General features: G+C 51.7%; 1 long non-coding RNA gene and 1 other non-coding gene across 2 annotated transcripts in view; both read right to left on the bottom strand.

Annotated features, from left to right (window-relative positions):
* LOC122419816 overlaps positions 1 to 19,580 on the bottom strand; it is a 95,612-nt gene extending 76,032 nt beyond the window's left edge. Inside the window, exons 1-6 of the long non-coding RNA XR_006263022.1 lie at positions 19,388 to 19,580; positions 18,749 to 18,911; positions 15,643 to 15,756; positions 4,590 to 4,660; positions 1,775 to 1,872; positions 1,021 to 1,106 (exon numbers count right to left, since the gene is read on the bottom strand). This is a non-coding gene — a long non-coding RNA (uncharacterized LOC122419816). The remainder of the gene's footprint in view (positions 1 to 1,020; positions 1,107 to 1,774; positions 1,873 to 4,589; positions 4,661 to 15,642; positions 15,757 to 18,748; positions 18,912 to 19,387) is intronic.
* LOC122419916 lies at positions 16,792 to 16,868 on the bottom strand. The gene has a single exon (XR_006263122.1). It is a non-coding gene; the product is annotated as a small nucleolar RNA SNORD112 (small nucleolar RNA).
* Positions 19,581 to 20,236: the final 656 nt, after the last annotated feature.

The following is a 20,236-nucleotide window of genomic DNA, read 5'->3' as shown; positions in this document are numbered from 1 at the left end:
AAGGACTTTTAATTAACATCCATAAATCCAGTCTCTGACTCCACAGGTAGAACACCTACGCTGTCTCTCATCTCCCTTTGTGTTCCTTGCTCAATGAGTTAATAGCCTAGATCTTTATCCATGGAGGGCTGTTTAAATAAGCTAATCACATATACACCATGAAATACAAAAGAGCTGGTAAAAGGAATGAAACATGCTAGGTTATGGTAGTCAAAAGCACAGAACTAAATTAACTGTAATCCTTTCATCTGTGGGTCAGTCTCATCACCAGTCTACATTTTGGATACTCTGTATCTTATATGTCTATTACGGGTTTCCCTTGTGGCTCAGATGGTAAAGAATCTGCCTGAAATTCTGGTAAATAAATAAATACATTTATTAATTTTTTTAGCACTGAAATTAACATCCAACACACGATCATGCAAGAACAGGAATATTGAATATCTGCTCCTTAACCGACACATACTTTAAATGGACCTGGGGTGTACGAAATTCTCGTTTTAGTTGCTAAGTCTTGTCTGACTCTTTTGCAAATCCATGCACTATAGCCAGTTAGGTTTCTCTGCTCATGGGACTTCCCAGACAAGAATATTTGAGTGGATTGCCATTTCCTTTTCCAGTGAATCTTCCCATCCCAGGGATGGAACCCGTGTATATTGGCAAGGGGCGTCTTTACCACATGGGCCACCAGGGAAGCCCCATGTACAGAATCAGAAAAATTTTAATTCTGGAATAATTAAATATTATTAGCGGCTCATGTTTGCCCTCTCATTTTATTTATTAATTTGTTCATTCATTCATTCACTTACTTATGAACACCCTTGAACTACTGTCCACCTGAAGATTTAAGAACATCAACTATTACTTACATTTTCTTTGCCTTATCCTTATCATCCAAATAAGAGTCAAAATTTTCATAAAAACTGCATGATTAAATAAACTATGCTGTGTCCATTTCATGCAACAGAAAGCAACTTTTTAAAAGAAGGAACAGCCTGGATCATTTTTAATGAGTCTCACTTGTGTAGAATTGAATTAATCAGCCTTAGTTTATGAAACATTATCCTCACTGGTCTGTGGTTTGTCCTTTTAAATTTTATGTATCCCTTTAAAAAAAAAACAATAAAAGGACATTCATGAATCTTACACAAAATATAGTAAGCTACCACTTCTTTTCATTTCTATGTTCATCTCTCACTGAGTTAACAGTCTAAACTTCACCAATAGGATAATGTTGCTAAAACCATAGTGCATAACAGTAGAATGCTACTAAAATAAACAGCATATTTGTGTTTCAATGTCCCTCAAAATTGCAGAACTGTGTAGTCCTAAATCTTGGCTCATACTATATCATCTTCTTTAGTCCACGCTTTTACTAATTTTGATTTTACTAATATAAACACCCATTTCTTTACAATAAATCAATAAACACATAAGGACACACTATTCATCCGAAGGCTAAGGGAAAGTAACAATCATATTTATATAAATATATATATTATTAATGTATAATATAATCACACATAAAATTAACATAATGAGCCACATATATAATTACTTTTTTATTTGCTTATTTCTTACAGAGAGAACAGCTCAGTTATATTCTTTTTTAATTCACTGACAGGCCAAATGAGACTCCTCATCCTGCATTCAGGACAGTGTCTCATCACTGGTCTATGCTTGGCCATCTTTGATTTTATTTGTGCCCATTCATGTTCAACAGCACATATGCACCCATCAACCAACCACCCAACCGTAAAACAACAACACTAACCATCACTCACGTTGGTTGGTCCATGGCTCATTTCCCACAGAGGTCACAGCCAAGATCTTCATCAACAGTGTCATTAGACCCACTCTGGGGCCTCCACGCTGCGGAACACAAGGCAGATATTCAAAACGGTGAAACAACCGAGATCTTCTCTAACGGTCGTCGGGTGGGCAGCACAGAATTAATCACAATCTTTAGTTCCTGACACATTCTCATCACTGGCCCAAGTATAGCTCTCATTGTACATATTTTTCCATCTAATAATTGTATTTATTACAATAAACGTGCATTAATTCACCACCCTAATCAAAAACAAGCATAGTGACTTACAAACATCTGTCTCTACGCTTCTTCCTTACAGAAAAACCAGCCCTGATCTTCCTAATGGGACTCAGCTAGGCTGAATTGTGATAATAATGATCTTTGATTCCAGACATATTCTCATCCTTATTTCCTGGTTATCCTTTCTCTTGTTTTTACTTAGTTTTTTGAAATACAATAAGCACACATGAACTCAGCACTAATCCACAACAAAAATATCGATTAGTCCTTACAGACCAAAGCTTCTGATCCACAGAAGTAAGAGTTTCTGTATTGCTGTTTTAAATAGTCCACAATTGTATATAAATGGATTAATCTTGAGCCAAAATCCATAAAACGTGATCTTTGGTGGCCCACACTTGGCTCTCCTCCTGGCATGTATTTTATTTACTCATCTAATTCACTCCTAATAATATATCAAAAACACCAGAAGCCACCATTCAGCCCAAGACCTGTTAATACACCTCCTACCCACAGTCCCAACAGCCTAGAACTTACTAGGAATTTGTTTTGTTATTTTTAATAACCACTGTTGGGTAGAACTAAATTAGTCATAACGCTTGTTTGAAAACACAGTCATCAGTGGTACTTGCTTGGCTCTCTTTAATTCAATTTGTGCATTCATTCATTTGTACAAAAACTATGCAGCGAACACTCACTAATGCCTGCTTTTATCTGTCTACACTTCTCTTCCCACAGCCAAGATCTCTTCTGGCACACAAACCCCAGTGTGCCCATTCTATGGAACACAAATCCCCATGAAAAAGAAGAAAATAGCCCAGACCTTTTTGCGTGTTAATGTCAGGTTAGCAGACCTGGATTAATCATCACCTTTTCTGCAGACCCATTTTCACAACTGCGCTACTCAAGGCCATTATTTCTTTATTCTTTGATTTTTTTTAATATAAAATGAAGGACCACAAACCACTCTGATCTCTTTTTCATGTCCCTCGGTTGTGAAGAATTAACCGCAATCCTTGGTTCACGACCCCTCCTCCTCCCAATGCCTCTCATATTTTACTGATTACACAAAGCAATAACCCTGCAGGGCCCCCACCTTCAGCGCCTCCCCACTTAGTTCCCTGCTGCCCTGTACCTTAAACAAGGACCCCCATATCCCCTGTGTCCTCTTCCCTTCCCCTTTAATACATGTAAAATTTTATCACATATGTATTCTTAGAAAGTATTTTCCACAGTTCAGTGGCTGGCTGGGCCTCTGCAGGGCCGGTGTCAAGGGGGAGAATTAGATACATATGATGGACTTATAAGCACACTCATCAAGGGGTGGTAAAAGGACCGGAAGCTCTTTGTCTGGCCCAGCGGTTAAAGCACATGTGCTGGCATCACACTGCTGCCTCCACACCCAGCCTCCAGTCCTGGCTAGCTGGGCCACATCGGGCAAGTGAACTAACCTCTCTGCGCCCGTTTTCCCCACCCACAGTCACGGCAGCAGTCCCTAAGCAGCATCAGCTACTCTCTGACTGCCAAAGTCAGCCAAGGAACCCACCCCCGCTTCGCTCCCCAGCTCTGAGCCCCTCCCCCACATCTTCCTTCCGTCTGCAGCAGCTGTGGTGCTAGACAGACAGACAGACCAGGTTCCACCCCAGCAGGCACTCGTGAGCGGTGTAACTGCAGAGACGTGACCTGGCTTCTCTGCCTTGTGCCCCAGACTCGTGCGACCAGTCGACTGCGGACAGCGACACCCGTGAAGGTCCAACGTGGGGGTGCGTGGGACCACAGACCTTTCCGCAAGCGGCTCCCACCCTGCGCTCACCCTGCCCCTCCCCCGCCCCCGCGTCGCCCACCCCGCGGGTCCAACACCCCCGATCTGATTAGAGAAACGAGTGATCTCCATGCTCAGGCCAAGCCGAGGGTTTCCGAAAGGATGGGCCTCGGGCCGGAAATTGTTGGGATCTGTTCTTTTTTGGACCCAGCATCATAGCTTAAACAAGTGCCCTGGAAAACAGAAATCCAACTAAGGGATGCGCTTTGTAAAACTAAAATTCATTTCATGAAATGGGCCTGCCTTCGGGGGAGTCCATGCCCTGAAATTCTTGATGTTCACATTGTTTCCCAGAAACCGAAAAACCATGACCCTTAGTGACAAGACACAGCCAGCTTCCTTCCTGCCCTCCCAGACTGGCCTGGTGGGAGCCCAACATGCTGGCCCCAGAGCAACTCTGAGGCGTGAAAAATAAAAAATAAATGACAAGTTAAAACATATTCTCTTATGCAGTTGTGCATATGATGTAATACATACACACAAACGTACCCACGTGGGGACCTACGTAAGGAAGTCATGGGAAGAGCCCTAGGCTGAGGATCCCGATCCAGGCTCCCGCCTCTGCCTCGACCCCACCTCAGGGCATGGGGCGCTCCCCCTGCTGCACCTAGGCGTCAGTGATCTCCCAGGCTTCCCTCCCCTCCCAGAGGGTGTGAAAATGAAAAGCATAAACTTCAAGTTTCCTCGAAGCGGCAGAGGACCGTTAACCTGTACCTCCAGCGCTGGCGCGTAGTGTCCGCAGCATGTCTTCGCATACAATGTCCCATCTGAGCGTCACAACAGTCCTGTGAATAAGACATGATCATCACAATGAGCCAACATTTACTGCATGGACCCTCTCCTCCAGGCACCACGCTGCCTACTTTGCAGTCATTGGCAATGCTCTGGGATGAGAACAATTCAACAGCATCTTTCTTTTTTTCCCCCCAAAAAGTTTTGAGCATGCGCTTGGTGCCAGAAACAGGCCAGGGAAGACAGCAATGAATGAAACAGACAAAATCTGAGGGCTAACATCCTTGCAGGTGGAGACAGGAATAGATAATATTCAAAATAAGTTAAGTACAATATGCAGTTTATAAGATGTTGATAAGAACTGTGGGGGTGGGGGGTGGACAGAAAGCAGGGAAAAGAATAATAGAAGACAAGAGGGAATTCCCTGGAGGTCCAGTAGCTAGGACTCCACGCTTCCACTGCTGGGGATCCATGTTCGATCCCTGGTGAGGGAACTAAGATCCCACAAGCCACATAGCACGGCCAAAAAAAAGAAGAAAACACGAAGGAGGAGAACGTCTCACTGAGAAGGTGACATCTGAGCAAAGACGTGATTAGTCCCATTTAACACACGGGGAAACTGAGCCTCAGAGAAGTTATGTGACTTACAAGTGGTCACACAGCCAGGAAGATGCGGGGCAGCCAGGGTGGAGAGCCTGGCCTCAGTGTTTCTTAGTCACTTAACCCCAGGACCTCATTTTTGCAGCAGCTCTTGTTCTCTGCTACCAAACTGTCAGCCCATAAAGTGAGAGTGTGGATGCACGTGTGGTTCATCTCCCCTCCCACACAGGCATTCCCAGGATGTACCAAGAGTTTTGGTCAAATAAGTGAACCTTCTTGGAGGAGATGGCAGTGGTTGACAGTTCCCACAGGACTTGCATGGATTCTGGGATCAGGTCACGCTGGGAAAACCTGCCCAGCACGACCCAGCAAGTCAGCAGAGACGCTAAACCCATCTCCTACCACATGGTTGTTAGGGCACCCAAATGCATTCGCTCCCCTGGTGCCAGCCCCATGCGCAGCCACACGCCGCCTAGGCTTAAGCTGCAAATGCTCTGCCCAGGAATGGAAGGAAGTCACCCGACCCTCGCGTCTCTCATGGTGTGAGACTCAACTGGAACCATTCTTTGTGCCAACCGGCCAATCTCAAAAGACCAAACAAGAAACATGTCTAATGTGGCTATTTTCTAGGCTCCCCTGCACCCACCCACCCCCCCCCAAAAAAACACATAGTGAAAGAAGTTTGGTGAGAGTATGCATGGGAAATGTGCCCACTGCTTCTAGAAGCCATGAAACTGAACCAAGACAATTTTATTTCTTCATCTTGCCCTTCACCTACTCAGCTTCTTCTCAGCTCCCATCCAGTCTCTCTAAAACTCTCAAGACCCCCAAGAAAATTCTTTCAGGGCAGTTTCACCTGTTCTAAGGCTTAAGCTTTCATCAGATGGATCATGTCCATTGGGTACATAGAACTCCTGTGTACATAACCAGAAATGAAATCGTCGACGCATATTTGTTTTTCTATTTCACTGATTGCCCTCTCCAAAGGCAAAGGCTCACACACCTCTACAGGTACCTATTCAGCTGCCTGTAAAGTATGGGTAAAGATTCTTACCAGTCAGACATACTAAGTGCCATCTCATGGAAAACAGCCATAACAACTGCAATTTTAATTATAATGAAATTTTTACTGCATCCTCACCATGAACACTATTGGTATTCCTATACTACAAGTGTGGAAACTGAGGCACAGAGGTTAAACACTTTGTCCAAACTCACAAAACTAATCAATGGCAGAGCTGGGATTGAAATTTGAGCATCTGGGGGGTGTGTAACAGGACTTAGCCCCTAAGCAGATTATCAAAACACAACTGCTGAATTTTAGCCAGGTCTCCAGGGACACCACTGATTTCCCCTCGACCCCCCGTCTGCTTCCCTCTCTCCTAGCCTTGCACCCTTTCTGCTTCTGGAGTCTAGCTCTGCTTCCCTGAGCATTCAGTCAGAATCGGAGCTCCCAGAAATCTAACTTATAACTTGGATAACTGCCCTGCAGGATGTCAATGATAAGGCTGACCCCTAAATGTGTGATCATTAAAAGTGAGATGAACCAGAGAAGAAGTTGCCTGAGAAATAAATTTAAGATCTGGGGGACAGAAGTTTGGCTCCCTGACAGTCCAGGAAGCTGAGTCTGACATGGCTGAACCCCAAGGGATACAGATTTTTTTTCAGGCATGGTCAGAGAGAAAAGAAAACAGGAAGAGGGTACGTGTTTGGTGGAAGAGCAGACAAGGGATCAAATCCTAGTTCTGCAATTGCCCCCTACATGATGTGGGGCAAGACACGGGCCACTTCTAAACTTCAGCTTCCTTTTATCTTGATTGAGGATAGTGACTGTTGCAGTGGAGGGTGGCTCTGATGACCGAAGACAATGTCGAGGAGCTAGAAGAAGACGGAGCATGGGGTTGGGTTCAGGGCTCAGTCATCCAGGAGAGGCAGGGGCAAGGGGACTGTCCTTTGGTTCTCAGTGCAGCGTGAAAGCAGCTGGGACCGAAGGCTGCAACTGAGTGGCTCGAGCACCACAGCTGGGGCTTGGTCCCCACGGGCTGGCAGCCCCCCTGTTGCCCGGAGCCCCCGGAGACAGTGAGTGTGCTCAGAAGCAGCACAGAAGGCAGGAGCTTTCCCAGCAAGCTCCACTCAGAGGAGACCTCTCTTCACAAATCAAGTGAGCCCTTGGTGTTGATGAGAAACTGACTATTCCCCCTCATTTATCCATCCATCCGCCCCCTGCACTTTAATTCACTCACTCAACTCACCAGCCTCCATCAGCCAGCCAGCCACCCCTCTACTCCCGCATCTTGATACATCCATCCTTCCAACAGACCTGGGTTGGGATCCTGGGTCCTGCTTCCTAGCCAGTCTCAGACAAGTCACTAACCTCTCCAAGTCCTCTCATCTGTGGCATAAAGGGACATCAGACATAGCTGGGGCAACGATTTAAAGACCTCACGGACATACCAGCAACTGGCCTGAGCAAAGGCTCCTAAAACCTTCATTCCCACTGTGTCTACGATGGGGCTAGGATTTACGTGGGAAGAACACCACAGTATCTTGCATGATGTTTTCTAGGAATTATCTGCCATGTTTTTGTCGCGTGCAACCCCCTGTGGCCCCTGGGACTGGGCAGTGGTCAGGGCAGCTGAGGGTGGGGGTCCCTCCTGGACACAGAGCGGAGACTGCCACCTAGTGGACTGGCAACCGGTGGGGTCCTGACTGGGTCCCAGGTTGCAGCAGCTGCGGTCTGCTGTAGGACAGCTGAGTTGCAAGCCAGCTGGGAGGTCCCAGCCTCCCTGACTGCAGGCTGCTCTGTTGGGATTTAGTGCACGTACTTTCCTCATCACTCAGAGGGTCTGGACTGCCAGGAGCCTTTTGTTTTGTGGATGATTGCCAACTCTGATTTGCCTACCCCAGCCTCTCTTTAGAAGTTTCCGAAAAAAAAAAAGAAGTTTCCGGGGGGGCTGGGTGGAGGACAACTCTGGCAGCCACTGTTTGCTAGTATGTCTGCTATGTATTAAATACAGGGCTGGGGGCTTCATGTGCATTATCTCAAATCCTCTAAATGACCCCAGAGGAGACCCAGAATTTGCTCCACTTTCAGTGAGAAAACTGAAGCTTCCTGAGGTCGGGTTACTCACTTAAGGAGAAGGTAGCTATGCAAACCCCTGGATTTGCAGCTGCACTTACTTCCTATAATCCTGGTGCCCCCCTTGAAAGTGCAGGAAAGAATTCGGACACCGATTTTAACAAGCGGAGTGTAAAAGAAATTTATGAGTCAGTTGGGGCTATTTGAATGCCGAATAGCTATTGGATGACATTAAGAAAATGCTGTTAATTTTTTAACTGTGATAATGGCATTGTGGTTATGTTTGCAAAACAGAAAAAAGAGTCCTTCTTTGTTAGAGATGCACACTGACAAAGGCTGGAAGAAAAGGTATGGGGTGTCTGAATTTGCTCCAGAGGAGTCTGGGGCAGGTGGGAGTCGTGGAAGGACAGTAGGGGGTCTGGATGTAAGGAGAGGGGCTGGGAGTTGTTGGCCGGCAGCAGTAGGAAAACGGTAAACTGCGATGAAAAGACGTTACCATTTTCTCCACTTTTATGTTGTTGGAAATTAATCACAATCAAAGGTTTTTAAAATCAACATGTAAAAAATACAGCGCAGTAGTCATGAAATGAAGATAATAATAATAAACAATATCTTAAAATAAGTACAGGAGCCAAGGACGTAGGAGAGGTGAAGCCACATAAAAGAGCAAAGGGGTCCAGGGTCTGAGCTGACTCCTGGAGGGCCAGAGGGGGCTGATTCACAGGCGAAAAAAAAAAAAAAAAAAGCCTCAAAGTGGAAAGGGGACAAGAGAGGGGCCTGGATGGGTGAAAGCAAGCCATTCTAAGGTGGGGAGGTTAAGGAGAAAAAGCGCAAGGGTGCAGAGCAAGACACCTACCTGCTACCCCAGCGCCCTACCTCCCTCCCAGCCTCTCCTACGCACCCCTCCCAGCCCCTGCTATATCCCTCAGACATCCCCATTCTCCCCCGGACCCTCAGAGCCATCTGATCCCTTTCCTAGGCACCCCTGCCCCTCCCCAGCCCCTCTGCCCACCCCCTAGGTCCTCCTAGTACCGTGCACCCTCTTCTGACCCCTGAAGGGCCCACAGGAGCCTCCCTTCTCCACAGCAGACCTGGCCACCTGATGACTCCTTCCCTGGGACCAGCTCAGATAGGATTCGGCTATCTAGCTTGTCAGATTTTTTTTCTTTTTTCTTTTCTTGTTGGCTCTTTGGGGAGGACAAGAGGAGGTGGCTTTGGTCCTCCAGCTGTGTGCCAAGCTGGCCCCACCATCACCAGCCCCCCTGTTCCCCACCCCAGCCCTCCTCTTTCCGGTCAGTGACATCACTGGAAACTCACTGACGCCCAAGCCCAGGTCCAAATCAAGCTTCCCAGACCCCTGGGCCCCTCACCGCTGCCCCCCTCCCTGCCTCTCCCCCCTCTGGCCCTCCTGCAGCTGCCAGACTGCAGTCTGCTTCCTGGGCGCCTCAGCATCCTCTGCCCCGCCCGCAAACGCTCCCTCCCTCAGCCTTCCTTCCCCACTTTGGAAAGCCGGCCACCGGACCAGCTCCCGGGACCCTCCCCGCAGCCTGCTGCATTGCAGCGCGGTCCTCTCTTGGTGAGGGTGGGGCAGAGCCTGCAGTCACCCCCAAGGTAGGGTGGGCCGCCCCTCCCCAGCTGCCCCCAGCCCCCTGGCGTGCACGGCGCATGCAGGTATCTGGGGCTGGCAAGGAAAATCAAAATCGCCGCCTCCGCAGAAGCCAAACAAAAAAAACAAACAGGGCCCCGGTCCCCATGGGTCTGCCTCCCCCTCCTCACTTTCCGGACTCAAAAATCTGGCCCAGGCAGCCCCCTTGTGGCACTTGGGGGCGCCACAGACGCTTGCCTGGTGTCTGAAGAACTCAGACTGTCTTGCTTCCACTGCACCGTGAGTTGGCACAAATCTCAAGTGGCCCAAACTCCTACCCAGCTGCAGAGCCGCCTCTCTGAATGGGGGGCGCAGTTCCCCTCTCCTTCCTCCCATCCACAGCGCTCCCCGTGGCTCCCTCCCTCCTGGACGTGGAAGTCTCCTGTTGAATACTGCTCCAGAGGAGCAGACAGGTGTCCGGGGATGTGCACTGTGGCCGGGGTTGGGGCTGGAGGGACGGCACGGGAACAAGGGCTCTCCGACAGAGATGAGGGGGACTCTGAGGGGCAGGGTGGGCCCCCCGACCTAGTCTGTGTCAGAGAAAGGGGCTGGGGTCCCTGCCCTTGAGAGTGGGCTCTAGGTTGGGCATTTGCCTGGGGGAGGGGACTCCCTCTCTCGGCCCTGAGCCATCAAGCCCTCATCCACGGCCACAGCTAGTCCTGCCCAGGAAGCTGCCCCTAGTGGGCCCCCCGGATGCTCTCCCGCCCCTCCCTCTAACTCCCCGTCCACGCAAACAAGGCCCAGCCCCCTCGATCTGCAATTTGCCTGGACGTGGGCAGGGCCCCCTCTACGTCAGGTTAATAATGCCACTTTTATAAGCCTCTGCCAATAGGTGCTACCACCTAATTCGGAATCTGCCCTTCAAGCGGATTCGGCCACAGAGGAGCTGAGATCTCAAGCACCCACTGCTGGGAGGTGCTTATAACTACTCACTCCGTCCCTTGCCCACCCACAGCCCCCAGCACTCAGCACAGCCTCGCTGAGCTCTCTCCAGCAGCAGGGTGTGGTGGGGAGTCTCGGACAGACTGGGGTTCCAGCCTAGCTGGCCCTCACACCAGCTGAGAGTCGGTGAGTATCGGGCTTCATCTTTTCCTGCCTCAGTTTCTCCATCAGGCCAATGGGGATTTTTGAGGCTGGTGCTCAAGAGTTCTTGCTGGGGCTGAGTTCTAGGCAGACAGCCCGGCTCGGGCTTGTCTCCTAGAAGACAGGGCTCCATGATGTCAGTTGCATCACTTGATTTACAGTGACTGACTCCCTTCTCTTTCCCCCACCAGATTGAGCTTGGAGGACAAGAAGCCAGCCGATTGGCACTGCTGTGTCCAGCCTTTCCAGCCAAGTCTGGGCCCGGGAAGGTAGGTGCCCTGCAGTGGTTTGGAGAATTGAGTGCCCGGAAGGATGGCTGCACCCCACAGTTTGTGGGGTGCTTGGACTCCACTGGGTTTCTCTTCCCAGACATCCTGCCTTGTCTAAGCTGGTCCTGCTAGGGAGCAGCCAAGAAAAATGCTCCCTCTGCCTTACCCCAGGGGTCCCCTCGTGCTGTTTGTAAACAGCGCCAATGCTTGCCATGTTAAAGGCAGATGTGGGCTTGCCCATCTTTTTTGCGGCCTACTCTAGGCATCTACTGTGAGCTCACAGGCCTACAGGCCTCCTCTGGCTGAGTTAATTTGTGCTGGTGGAGGCCACAGAGGGGTCTCTGCCCCGTGAGGTCCCTGTCTGTATTCGGAGCGGGGCCTCCGAAGGTCAGGCGGTATTCTTTGCTGCGACACTTCTTACATGCATGCGTGCGTCGCTCCCTGAGTCCCATGGTCTACCCTACCAGCCCTGATGAGCTGTCTAGTGAGTGCTGGGCTGCACTTATCTCATTTAGCCTCCCTCTGAGCCGGTGCGGAAGCGCCCTCTCATCTCCGTTTCACAGAGGAAAACCCGAGGCTCTGAAAAGTAAGAGGAATCGCGTGGTCTCCCAGTTAGAGAGCCGGGAAGTGCTGCCAGGGAGCCCCCAGCCCCGCTGCGGGCGCCTGCCGCCGCTCTCGCCGCCGCTGAGGGCTGACCAGGGCCGGCCCGGCTGCCAGCGGCTCCTGCGGAAAAGGCAGGGGGTTTGCATAGAGAGCGTTCTCCCTAGCAACTAGCAGAGGGGCCATAAAAAACCGAGAGGGCTCGGAAGCCGCTTAACAGATAGCTCCCGAGCAGCTGGACCCGGGAGGGGAGACCCGCGCCCTCCCCTGGGCTGTTTGCAGAACAGCAGGGCAAAGGGCTCCGTCCCGGATGCGGGCGGGCGGGCCGGGGCAGACGCGCCCCGGGACAGGTGTCGACGGCCGAGATCGGACGGGGCTGGGGAACCCCTAGCCTGATCACACCGTAGACGGGGGGCTCGCTCTGGAGAGCTCCAGGAAGGAGCTTGCCGCCCGCAAAGAGCCGAGGGCAGAGGGGGCGAGGGGGCTGCGTCGGAGCCGCGGAGGCAGATGCAGAAAGCGGGGAGGGCTCGGCGAAGCAGCTCGGTGTGCGAGCCCCGAGCGGGCTGCTCGGGGAGAGAGGGAGCTCCCTGTTACGGGAGGCATCCGAGCAGAGAGAGGCAGGCCGGTACTTGGCTGGGAGGCTGCCGCACGGCTCCCTGCCCAGGCTGGCAACCCGCGCACGTCTAGGCCTTCGAGAAGCTCCTGCAGCGCTAAGTCCCGAGCGGGACTGGCCGCGGTGGAGGCGGGCTGGGGTCACAGCAAGGATGCTGACGCGTTCCCAGGTCCCTAGCCCTGAGCTCAATGGCAGAGGCGCAGAGTTGGCCGGTGGAGCGCTTCTGTCTCGGTGAGGCAGTGAGGGAGAAGAGCGGAGAATGGGGGTGAGTGCGGGGCCGGCGCGGGGGAGGGGGGAAGGGTGGGGGGCCGTCCTGCAGCCAAACCCCCATCTCAAGGGCCGGGCCACCTGGAGTGGTCAAGGTCTCGCCCGGCTCCCAGGCCCAGAGACGCTGGCCTGGGTCCTCTCTGGGGCAACAGCCTGGCGCAGAGGGTGGGGGGAGCCCTTCTGGGGTCGGGGGGTGACAGACGCGGTGCGGGAAGTAGAGGGGGGTGTTGTCTGCTGAGTTGAGGGGCTGGCCCGGTCATGGGAAAAGCAGAACCCTTTTCTGATGACTGGGCCGCAGCCCCGGATTCGGCCGGCTGCTGGACCGTGACTTGGATGCACTGGGGACCCGTGAAAGCCCCCTCGCCTGGCGACGGGGGCGAGGGGCCTGCATGTTGATGAGTGTGGTCCGGGCTGTGTGTTGGGCACTGGCCCTTTAGGCCCATTCATGGGGGCTCGGTTCCCAGGAACTCTGGGTGGACGGGGCCTTTATCAGGGGACCCCGCTAGACGAGGCTCTGTTCTGCAGTTTCTAAAGGAGTTTTCTTGTCTTTGTTCCCGGTGCAGGCACTGAGTGTGTGTGAGTGTGCGTGTGTGTGTCTGTGTGTGTATGGGTCAGGGTGGCTGAGGGGCCAGCCTGGGGTCCTTGTCTGAGATGACCAGGCTGCCCTGACTCTGTCCTGGGGGTGGGGATGCACCACTCACGGGCAGGCAGAAAGATCGGGGAGGGCCAAGGCACCCAGGGACCCCAGGACGAGCGCCTTGTCAGTAATGCCTCTCTGTCCCCCTCCTGACAGCCCAATCTGTCGGGCAGGCACTGTCTGTCGGCCTCGGGGTCCCGACAGCTGCTAGGACCCGCCGTGGGGGGGCAGCAGCGTGTTGCAGGTGGAGTGCGGGCTGGCTCCGCAGACAGACAGACAGACATACTGCCCCGCCACACCGCTCAGGCGCTGGGAGCAGCCTTGGGAGGAACTGTTTGCTTTCTCAGAGCCTCAGGGGAAGTTGGGGGGGGGGGGGCTTTGTGGTTGTTTTCTGTCGTTGCTGTTGTTTTAATCAATTAAAAGATGGCTCTGAAACAGTCACTGTGAAAATGTTTAGTTAAGTATTTACAAGTGCGTCACAGCCTCTGCGGCATCGCAAGGATGTGCGGAGGGGCGGGGGAAGCGGGGGTGTGGCAAAAGAAATCACGCACTTAGAAAATTTTGCAAAGAAAGGTTTCTGATCAGGGAGAGCCCCAAAGAATTCTTTGAATAGCTTTGGTATGGATGTGAAAAGTCACCTCCCCAAATCTCTAATGGGGCAGAGGCCGCAGGGCAGCCCACCTCTGGGCCCCCGGTGGGTCAGCTTGACTGCGGAGGGGAGGGGGCCTCCCACTAACAGTTCATCTTGCCCCACACACAGTCACAGCCCGGCACCCTCACCCGGACACAAGGATGTTAGGGATGCAAGGGGCTGCACGCTAGAGGCACGGACAGCTCCACTAACAGCTCAGAAAAACGGCGCGAGACAGGGGTCAACCCAAGCCCAGGCTCCGGAGTGAATACACCAAAAATTTAGGAGAGAGGGGTCCTTGTGCTCAGTGGCCAAGGAAGTTCACTTTTGTGTCAAAGGCCAGCCCTGCTTCCAACTAGGTGAGGCTGCACTGACGCACAGAAACCTCATTTAGGCTGGGCCCAGCCCAGGGAGCCGTTTCTGTGAAATTTAGGAGAAGTCAGGTTTAGCCAGAAGTTTTTCCAGGAATTATTACCCTCTGGAGACTGTAACCACTGCTCCTTGCGAACCGCTCTTGCCAAAGTCTATAAAATACAAGTCTAAAAAATCTGCCTGAAGAGCAGGCCGACGTTTTATATATATTTATAAAAAAAAGAATAAACGGTGTCCAAACTTTTTAAGAGAAGCCAATTAAGGCCCGTGGGGGCAGCCCCTTTCCGCCCCACGCAGGGTTTGAGGAAAGGCCCCGAATCTCCCTCGCGGGTGTCTGCGCTGCGGCGAGGGGAGCGGGGCTGCTCCCCGCCCGGCATGTGCCCTCTCTGACCCCCTGGGTCTCCCTGCCCTGAAGAGGAGCCGCCTGTGCCTCGGGAGGGAGGTTAAGCGCTTGGGACAGGATGAGATGGAAAGGCCGCTGGTTTCTGCTGCAAACAGCGTGGCGGCTACTGCACGGGGCGATTTAGTGGTGTGACTGTCCCACTCGACCCCTCGGCACGCCGGGGGTGGATTAGCATTCCTCCTGTGACTTCAGGAAACTGAGGCCCAGGAACCCTTGGGGATTTGCCAAAGACACACAGCTCTGAGTGTGGCCCCGGAGCCGCATGTGTGCTCAAGATGGCTGCCCTGTTGGGGGGCCCCCTCCTACCCCCACCCCAGGGAAAGAGAGGGGACCAAAGCACCCGGAACACCCTGGTGCTTCTGCTCCTCCCGACAAGCAGGTGAAGGCCTCTGCCCCCACCGCAGGGTGAAGCAGGCATGGCATCATGGCCCCTCTACACCTGGAAGCCGGTAGTCTTTCTAGAACGTGATGTATGCCAAGACCACTCTCAGCCCGGTCCTCTCCCCAGCACGTCTCCATCAGCCCAGCTGTCACCCTCTCCCCAGCTGTGATTCCTCCGTCTCATGTTCCAGAACCCCTGTTTCTCTCTGGCAAGGAGCGGGTCACAAAAGGCGCAAGGAAGCGTTTCCAGGGTATAATTATGCCCCCAAAACTCATCACCGCCACTCCGACCCTCAGATGTACAGCACCCGACCCCTGCACCCCAGGACTCAGGGTTCCAAGGGCCTCGGGGAGCCTGGCATGTGCACCCAGAAGGGTGGGACGGAGCAGTTTGAGGGATGCCAGCCCACCCCCCGGGTGTGTGTCTGCAGTAGGACGGCATTCTGAGGACTCACCCAGCGCCGTGGAGCACTCAGGCAGTCCTCTGAAGCTGCCCCTCGGCCCAGGGGAACACGAGGCGGTTTTCAGCTGGGGGAGGCTGGATCTAGGCAACACGGGAGCCGAGGTCACTGAAAAGGGACAAGGGAAAAAAGGGTAATTAACATGTGGCCAGTTTCACAAATTCTAGAAAAATGCAAACCGTTCTTCTGGACGAGGCAAACACGTCAATGACGCATCAGAATTCCACAGACTACACTTTGCTGAAATTTTAAATGAGGTGTTGGGGTGGGGGGGGGAAGATGTGCCTCTAAATTTGGGCTCACCCAGGAAATATTTCAAGCCTGGTCTTAAGGGCCAAGGCAAAGCTGGCTGGAGCCCCAAAGGGTAAAAGGAAGGGCACACACAGGGAACAAGGTAGCTGGTGGAGGCTGTCGTGTGCTTAGCACACGTGTGTGCATGCATACGTGTGTGTGTGTATGTGTTCATGCGCATACATGGGGAGGCGGCACAGGCTGGGGAGCTTCCAGCCAGACCCTGAAGGGTCTTAACGTGCCAGGCTAAGGTTCTTGGACCACATCCCAGAAGCTCCGGGAAGTCAGATGGAGGATTTAAAGCAAGACAGTGACAAGGTCAAAATGGCATTTTAGAAAGATCACTCAGTGAAAATAAACTTCGCTGCAAACCATTTCATCTAGCTATCCCACCTCTAAGAAGCCGGGGTAAAAGCACAGTTGGGGATGTGTTTACATATTCAGCTACAAGAATGCTCATTGCAGGGTCGTTAGCAATAACACACACTAAAAAACAAAAGCGGGACAGCTTAGATCTTTTTTAGCTGGCGTCAGTTCAGCAGAATCCTATTAATTAAAACCTCGGTTCATGACATGCTCTCCTCATTTATCTATGCCAGGACCACTTTTATTTTATGTATCTTTCTTATTTATTTTCTTAAATAATATAACAAGCACAACATGAACCAGTGACCCGCCCGACGGCTAGGACTTTGACCAAAGCGTCTATATGCACACACTCGCCTTCCCCGGCAGACTTACAGCTGGGGTTTTCAACAATAGAGGAGGCTCTAATAAACAATGGTGCAAACACACTCCGGAATATTAAACAGCTCTTAAAAAGAATGAAACAGCCGAGACCTATTGTCTTTTAATGGACCTCAGTATTTTGTGCAGAACTGGATTAATCACGATCCTTTGTTCATAAACATTTTCTCATCATAGATCCAAGCATGTCCTGCTTTTCTTTTTCTAATACATGCATTCATATATTCATTTGTAATAATGACATAAACACTCGTGAGCCCACTCCTCAAATCCAGACCTTAGCAATTACTTAACACCTGCTTCCACAAGCCAGCAGCACCACCACCACCCCCATCGTGGGTAAGAACCCCGGGGGCTTTCGTGACAGCAACGAGACGGTTAACCCAACTCCAGTATGTAGAGATTACAGGCTACTAAGGTGTTGTAATAAGGAATGGTGTTTCTTTATGATCTCCAAGCAGGATCTTGAGAGACGAGAAACAAGCTGTGCATTGTAGAATGTACATTGTGATATAGCTTACATAGAAAATAAACAAAATCATATATGGGAGGGGCTCTATTTAGATATATATGCAAATGCACAGAAAAAAAATCTGGCACCAGACACCTGACTCTGATAGCAGCACTTAAAATGGTGTGGTTGGCAGGGAGGTGGGAAGTTGGGGAGGAGAGAAGCGTTGACGATGGTTGTAGCTTTTATCCGCAGTGTTTGATTTTCAGTAATAGGTATATTAATTATCAATGCATTTCTTGCATAATTAAAACAAACATTTTGTGTGTGGGTTTTTTTCTTTTGACTTGTTTGTGGGGGTTTTGTTAGCTTTTAGCCTCTTTTTTTTTTTTTTAATACAAAAGAAAGCACGTTTTGGCTGATGGATGGGGAGTGGGTAGATTCCCCCCACACACACATCAGTTCCGCAGACACGAAGGATTTATTCTGCCCCCCAGATCACTCTTTTCTTGAAATTTTCTATGTTCTAAAGCAGGAGTGCCCCAGGTCTCTGAGTGGTGGGCACATGATATGAGGCCGGCAGGTGTGTGCCCACCGGCTGGGACTGCACCCCCCATGGCCCCAAATCCCTTCAGACCCGCAGGGCATGTGTTTGCAAGGCACCTATTGGGGAAGACGTCGTTTTTCAGTTTTAACAAGCCCGAGAGCTAATGCCCTGGCCCGTGTTTTCGAAGATTAGCAAAGTGGAAATGAGGACTCAGGAGAATGTGAGACGAGACAGTCCCGGGCGAAGGGGACCCAGGAGACCCTAGAGAGAAGCCCACATGCTCCGGCAGCCCTGCGGCTTGCTGGCGGAGACCCGGGGGCTCGCTGCGCCCTCTGACAGCTCGATTCCCAGGCAGAACCCACAGCTGTTACGTTGCCCCTCCCCAATTCTAACCAACAGGGAGTGTGGCTAACACGTCAGCTCCCTGAAAATGGGGTGCAGGTCCTTGCCTGCCGCTCCCCACGTGTCCAAGGTGGCGCACCCTGACTCCTCATCAGAACTCCCCCTCTCCCCCAGACACTCCAACCTCTGCCTGCATTCGAAGCTTCAGACCCAGCCCCAAAGACCCCCTCCAGCTGTCGCAGGCATGGGGCTAACTGTGCAGCTAAGAAGACCCTTTATCTTTATGCAGATAAAAATATCAAGGCTCAGAGACCCCAAGAACACAAAACCAGGCCAACTTGAAACCCAGATCAATCTAAAGTTGGGTTTTGTCTTGGCCTCCATCTGCACAGATGAGCTGATCATTTAGCTGCTTAAGGTCTTCCCCTCCCTAAGCTGACACAAGCAGGACCTTCTAGAATTCTCTCCCCTCTGCCAGACAGATGCTTATTTTCAACCATGACTCTGCACAAAAGAAATGTGAGCCCAGGTTAGCCAGCTCTCCACCAACACAACCAGCTCTTCATCACCTTTTCTGCACACGAGCCCCTGCTATTTATTACATGGCACTTTATTTTGGATGGCCTTTGATCCTGGCAAATACTTTTGAGATGTCTGTCATAGTTTTGCAGATACAAAAGATGCTTATGATAAATAAAAGTAAAATACAGTTCCCAAGTTACCTGCGCCTGCCTCCGGGCCAGGGTAATTCCACATGAAGATGCTCATTCCTCCAGAAGGCTACATAAGTCCCGCCAGGCCAATAAAAGTTACAGGGTTGACTCAAGGAAAGAGCCTCTGGACCCAAGGCGGACCTGTTTATCTCTCCAGGTGTACCTCTGGATTCTACAAAAATGAGAAGGGCTTTGAAAGCAACAGTTAGGGGACAGATCCACTGAAATGAGAACCAATTTTACATCAATTGAGCACCTACTATGCACCAGGAATTCTCTTATTGTCCTTCATTAAAAGCATCAAGGTGATACTTAAAGATGGCTGTCCCCATCCTACCGGAGCCAGCGAAGGGAATTATAATCACTTGACCAAGGCCACCAGCCTCCACCCACGGGAGCCTGCCCCTGCTGCTCCCAGAGCAGACCCCCATCAAAGATGCCCCCTCATCCCCCGTCGTAATCATAATGAGAGAGTTTAACACCTCCCTGGGGGGGTATGTCAAGAGGGACAGTCAAGAGGAACAGCACTGTGTTGGATTTTTAAAATAAACTACCATCTTAAGGTTGTGTGACCTCGACTGCCCCCCCCCAGCCTTTGAGGGCCTTCCCCCCTGAAAGAGGCTGTATGACAGAGCAGGACGCACGTACCTGGGGGGAGGGAGGTCTTTGAGGTCAGCCTAGAAGGGCCTCACACTCCCCTGGGTGGGCCTGCCATCCTGGGGGGGCCAGGGCTGGGCCTCTCCTTGGCCTTGGGAACCCACTGACTCACTGCCCGCTGGGGGCAGCGAGCCACGGCTGCAAAACAAAGAGCTCAGGTTAGATCTGCCCTGAGGACCCTACGAGTTTACCCATTGTTCACATGTACCAATCAGGGGATAAAAAGCAATCATTTTTCAGACCTTTTGATTCAATCCTGGGCCAGGCATCTACTCCCTTCCTGGAGAAAGCCGCCATCCCGTCTGCCTGCCTCCTGGAAAGGGAGAAGAGACAATACACACCAGGTCCCCAAGCCGAGGGGCAGCCCACCTTTCAGATCCCCCGCCCCCGGGTCTCCCCCCACCCCTGCTGCTGACAGCCCTACTGTGTGCCTAGGGGGAGGGAGGGCAGAAAGAGCAGCGAGTGCAGACTGCTCTCAGGGGCAGGAATAAAACCCTGCAGGGGCTTCTGAGCTCAGGAGTCCAGAGCAAGGGCGGGGCCACAGGGCCTCCGGTGCGGGCAAGGCCGATGGGATGTGTCAGACCCCGAGAGAGAAGGGAGGACGGCCCACGGGGTCTGAGGTTTGTCCCGGGCCTCAGGCTCCTCTTCTGCAAAACGGGGATGAGAAAAAAGTCACACCTTCAAAGGGTGTTACGAGGGTTAAGAGAGTGAAAACAGCGCCTGGCACATAGTAAGGACTCAAATGATGGAGGAAGCCAGACGCAGCACTGGGGAGACTGTATCACGTGATGTGACGTGGACCCCTGAGAAAGGCAGGACAAAGCCGGAAGCAGACTGAGG

Source organism: Cervus canadensis, chromosome 17, assembly GCF_019320065.1.
Source record: "Cervus canadensis isolate Bull #8, Minnesota chromosome 17, ASM1932006v1, whole genome shotgun sequence".
NCBI lineage: Eukaryota > Metazoa > Chordata > Mammalia > Artiodactyla > Cervidae > Cervus > Cervus canadensis.
This window is presented reverse-complemented; position numbering and strand designations above follow the sequence as displayed.